Genomic DNA, 6045 nt, shown 5'->3' on the forward strand with positions numbered 1-6045 from the left:
GTTCTCTGAAGGAGAAGGCTAAATGTCTCACAAAAATACAATTAACGAAACAGAAACCAAAACTGTAATTCAACAAGAGATAATTGCACTCCTTTTGTAATGCATCTATTATGCTTAAGCAACTTTTATAGTTATTGACATGTCACTGAATATTGGAGAAGGAATATCACATGGTTCAAGTGCTGGCTCATACTCTCTTGAATTACAGGTTGAGTTTCCCCTATTCGAAATACTTAGGACCAGAAGTGTTTGGGATTTCATATTTCTTTCAGATTTTGGAATATTTGCATATAAGTATCTTGGATATGGGATCGAAGTTTAAACATGAAATTCATTAATGTTTCATTTACACCTTAAACACATAGCCTGAAGGTGATTTTATACATAATATTTTAGAATATTATTGTGCATGAAACAAAGTTTGTGTACATTGAACCACCAAAGAGTAAAGGTTTCACTGTCTCATTCACCCATGTGGATAATTTTGGATTTAGGGGCATTTTGGATTTTGGAATTCCAGATAAAGGAGAATATTTTGTATCACCTCTAACTAGCTTAAAGCTAAAAAGAGCCCTTCATGATATTAATGTCAGATATCTAAATGCATATTTTTTTATAATCTCTAGAACCTTATCAGGGTTTTCACATGTTTCCCTGGAACACAGTTTGAAAGCCACTGATACAGCTGATCCACATATAATTTATTAGGTGGCCTGCTACCTCTTACAATACAGGCTGCTCCGGACATGAGGCAGATGGTGTGTATAATTAATTTTTGGCAGCCAAGCAAAAAATTTTAAGGTAGAATAGAAAGGTCTGAATGTTCATGCAAATCTAGCTTTTTTACTTCTGCATGACAACCAGTAATTCAGGTAATCAGTTCTCCATGTGTACTGTGCAAAGAAAATGAGAAAAAGCAGCTGTCCATATGATGAATAGTTGTGTGGATGTCCTTAGATGAACACAAACTGATTGCTTCCCACAAAAACTCAAGTACATTCTTTTGTATCTGCTTGATTTTTGTCACCTCATTTGATCTGGGGAATAAAGCAAAATGTGATTGCAATATTCAAACTTTCAAGCAGGGAATGGATACCGGTTGTCATCCTGTAATTTAACACTGTTGTCATGCCAGTGAGATTATACTTACTGCCTAAACAGGAATATTGTCTTCCTGTTGAAAGGCTTGATAGGCTTGATGGCTGGCATAAAACAGTGCTAATATTTAGTTGTGTAACTCCTAAATTAGGAAGGTACCCAGTCATAGTAGCTCTAGTAATCTTCAGGAATAGCAATGTCACACTTGGATTAGTTAAGAGTTTAACTAATGTTTCACTGGAATATGTATGTATCTTACTTGACTAAGTGATCAACATTGTTAATAGTTTAAAATTACTGGTATAACACAGAAATATGTTAATGGAACAAGTAAAACATTTTATATTTAAAATACATTTCTTTTTCTTGACTGGGGCTAAGGCTACTGAGTTGTTAACTTGCTACATTAGCTGGAATGTTTTATTGCCCCTTCTCTCTGTTATTAATCATTACTCTGCATTTTGTTGTTTTAATATGCTGGTTATATGGTAAACTGCCTTGAGGATTTTGAGTGGAAAGCCAGGATAAAAATACTTCTCAAGGACGAACACCCCAAAAAAGAGCATCCACTTTTTTGTCAAAAAATAAAAATAAATCAATTTGAATGAGGCAGCACACAGGGTCTTGGAATTATGTTTCAAATGGTTCACAGTGTGGGAGAGTCATGAAAAGGAGTCACACCTTTCCCCAAAATGTACAGTATTGGAGGGGAAAGCCATTGTTTGCTTGCTTGTTTTTTAAACAATGTCATTACAATAGTTGACTCCATTTGGGGGTGTTGTCTTGATCCTTGTGGCCAATGGAGATAGGATGAGTTCAGATTGGAGTAACCCCCTACCCCCGAATGGACACCGGATCAGAACAGACAAGAGAAGAGGGCATTATAGGCTATTTTCAGAGGAAGGAACTGGCAAAAGCACCTCTGAGTATTTCTTGCCTAAGAAAAGCCTATTGAAATTCATGGGGTTGCCATAAGTCAATGGTTGACTTGAAGCTACATGTGTACACACATACATGGAAAAAGGCACATGCAAAATTGTTAATGTATAGAGTGTATGAAAATGTTCAGATGTAACATTTTGGTTATTCACTTTGCAGAAGCCTGGAATTGGCTGCAGCTGGGACTCAAACCAGCAGGTGATGTCTAAGGTCACAGTGTGTGCCAGAGAGGACATAGCAAGATGTAAATATACTGTGTCATCTTTGCAAGGGGGAAGATATTCCAAGATGCACAGGAAATTGTACAGGAAGAGGTTGAGCTAGATTACCACATAGCAAATGTGTATATAAGCTCAGATGTCCGTTTGTACATTTTGTGGGTTTGTAGTTGGTGGATGGTGTTGGCGATTGTTCTTGTGTGTGTCTTTGGCAACAAATAAACAAAGTACCTCTATGGAGATAAGCCAGGAGTCGGTGTGCCTTTCTTCTAGCAGCTGTTTTCTTGGCATGCTCCGGCAGCTAACAGTTGTTTATCTTCAACACAAGGCTTCCAAGTTTACTCTGCGCACTCACGTTTGCATCAACAAAAATAGTGAGAGAAAACCAATGTGAGCACAGCACCTGCAAAGGAAGTAAGGCAATGGAGAAAAAAAATCAAGCAGATTTTGTTTGCTTTCCCTCACCACCACAACTGTGAAAAAAAACACAGTATTTGAGACGTATTCATTACCTCTTCCCAAACAGATGGCTTTCACCTTCTATTCCTGTAGTGCAAAAAACAATGAATGAGTTATTTTCATTTTCAACCAGCTCAGAATGGGTTAAATAGACATCTAAGTCACAGACATAGATAAAATGTTGGGAAAGGGCTGTTCAATTTAACGTGTTTGAAATGCATTATAGTCTTAGTCAGACATCTTACAAATCTCAGTTCCCAATAACAATCCTCTATCTTAATGTCTCTTTTTTCAGAACTCTTTTTTCTAGCCTATTAACCAATGAATTGTATGGCAAAATGAAATTTACTAAAAGTGTTTTGCAGAATCATAAAATAGCATTTGCATATAAAGTGGACAGCAGCTGCAGTTTTATTCTCATTTTTATGTTGTCATTAAGCACAATTTCTCAGTCTTATTAATATAGAATTTTAGAAATCATTCTTTGCTTATTGTAAAAATCCAGTGAGAACAAAAACCTCATTTTTTTAAAAAAAAGTCTTACTAATTTACTCCTGCAACAATTAACAAATTAATGCTCACACCTCCATGTACGTGTTATGAAAGTGATAAAGACATTATATTGTCTCATATATTGTACTCATTTATGACTTTGCTTCATGCATTCATCACCTTTAGTTCCATATTATAAAAGATTAATAAGGAATTGGATACATTTTGAAATTAATGATATGGAATACACATTTGATGTAACAGAAATGCTCATTTGAAAATAGTCTTATTGCAATTCAAGGTCTCATTAGCTGTGAAATAATACAATTGAGTTTTATCTTTTGGAAAGTGTTTGAGGGATGAGGAGCAGTGTGCAAAATAGTGAGGAAGACACCATAAGAATTCAGAAGAATGGTTAAAATGATGGGGAGGAAGATAAGATACAGCTTTGGGCAGAGTTTCAGGGACCTGAGTAGAGAAATAGGACCAATGCCACAATAATTTGTTTGTCGTTAAAAATGTAATCAGGATGAGAAATTTGGGAACATGGGCAGAACACTTATCATTCCACAGACTGTCTTAGCTGAGATCAGCCTCTACCTAAGAATATTTTAACCATTATTGAAACGGATATTATTTTCATTATTATAGTTTGCTGTTGTTGTTGTGTGTCTCCAAATCATTTTTAACTAGAGCAACCCTAAGGCAAAACTATCATTGGGTTTTCTTGGCAAAATTCTTCAGAGGGGGTTTGCTATTGTCACTCTCTGAGGCTGAAAGAGTGTGACTTATCCACTGGTCATCCAGTGGGGTTTTGTGCTTGAGCAGGTATTTCTAGTCTAATAAATGCTATTTAATTACAAAAGGAATAAAAAATAATTGCTGATATCACAATCTTATAGAAGCCTGTGATGTGACACACTTGGAATAATCTGTGTACAGTTCTGGTCACAGAAGGGGTGTGTGTCAATCCTCCCAAAGATTATGCTGGGGGGAGGATGAGCCCCACTGGATGATCAGGCAAAAATGGACCACCAACACTTCTGTGTGGTTGATTTCCTTCTAGCAAAGCAGGCAAAGACCTTTTTGTTTAATCAGGCTTTCAATGTGTAGGCAGGAAACCTTCTTATTGGGATGTCTTATTTATCTTTTTTTAAAAAAAAACATTTTTATGTCTTTTGAATGATTTTACACTGTTTTAATTGTTTTTAAAAAATGCTATGATGGTTTTTAAATTGACTCTCTCTCTGGGAGAAAGTGAACAAACTAGATTCGTTTTGACTGGCAATTCAAATTACTAGAAAGTAATTCCCACTGATAATAGTGTAGCTTGCTTTAAAATAATGTTAGAATTGTATCAGGTAAGGCCAAGATAGAAATCTCAACTCAGTCCTTAGTGAGAAGTTAATGAATACCATTTAGGGAAGCAATGACTGGGCAATTGCAGCCCGGCTATTTGAAACTGTTTTGAAGAACTACATCCTATGCAACAGATTGAATTGTAAGAAATGGGCCAAAGCAGAAGGTAATAACGACAACAACAACAACAGCAACTAACTAACTAAATAATTTGTTATTTCTTACCAACCTCTCCTGAAAGCTTAAGATGGGGTACAAAGATTAAAATACAATATATAACTAAACACATAAAACAATTTAAACATATAGGTTAAAACACATAAACACAGGTTTAAAATAATAATAATAATAATAATAATAATAATAATAATAATAAGTTTTATTTATAGACCACTATTCCGCAATGATCATAGCGGTGTACAGTAAAAATAGAATACAATACAAATACAAGGTGACAATTAAAGGAGGGAGAAGTCTCGTTCTTCAGGCAGTCCCTGATGTTGCTGGGTCTGCCTGATCGCTCCCTCTGAGGCCAGAATGACTATTATACATTAAAATCATCCAAATATAACATTTAAAATATACCAATTTAAAATTCATAGCTTAAAATCGATTCGGTAGACCTGCCAGAAGAGATAATCTTTAACACTGTTTTAAATTCAGACAGCATTTTTAGCTGTTAAGTCTCTCCCAGCAGGTCATTCTACAGTCTAGGGGCGACAGATGAAAAGGTATTGCAAGGGTGCTACTTAACATTCAAGCAGGAGCCCTGGTGGCACAGTGGTTAAATGCTTATACTGCAGCCACTCACTCACAAACCATAAGGTTGTGAGTTCAGTACCAGTGAAGGGCTCAAGCTCGACTCAGGCTTGCATCCTTCTGAGGTTGCTAAAATGAGTACCCACATTATTGGGGGCAATTAGCTTACACTGATAAGCAGTGTAGAAATGTATTTGCTAGTTGCAACTACTATACTGAAACCTAAGCTGATCACACAGGTCAAGAATGATCTAGAACAGATCCAGCTATCTCCTAAACAACAGCAGTACACCTGAAATGCTAATATATGTTCAGCATTGGAAATTCTTTATTACGGTCAAAGACCAGCATCAATATAAAATATAACATAAAAAATAAAATAATACACATAAAAAGATTGCTTGGGATAAAAATCTGCCAACTAGAAATGTAAATAATTCATTTCCATTACATTTAAGATAGCTTCATTTACAATAAAATAAATAAAATGAAATTAACCTTTATGGGTTTCTGCCGTTAAGATAGAAATAATAAAGGTAGATTAGCAATATCAGATTTTTACGAGACATGCAGTACCAGACATGACACAATATTATGTGTTTAACTTTGATCAGTTGTTCTTTTCCTACAAGTGATTGCTAGTGCAGAAAACTGTGCCAATTTATAAGTTATATGCGAGTTCCTGTCTGATAATAGATAATTTAAATAAAAAGCTTCAGAT

Source organism: Sceloporus undulatus, chromosome 3, assembly GCF_019175285.1.
Source record: "Sceloporus undulatus isolate JIND9_A2432 ecotype Alabama chromosome 3, SceUnd_v1.1, whole genome shotgun sequence".
Taxonomy (NCBI): domain Eukaryota; kingdom Metazoa; phylum Chordata; class Lepidosauria; order Squamata; family Phrynosomatidae; genus Sceloporus; species Sceloporus undulatus.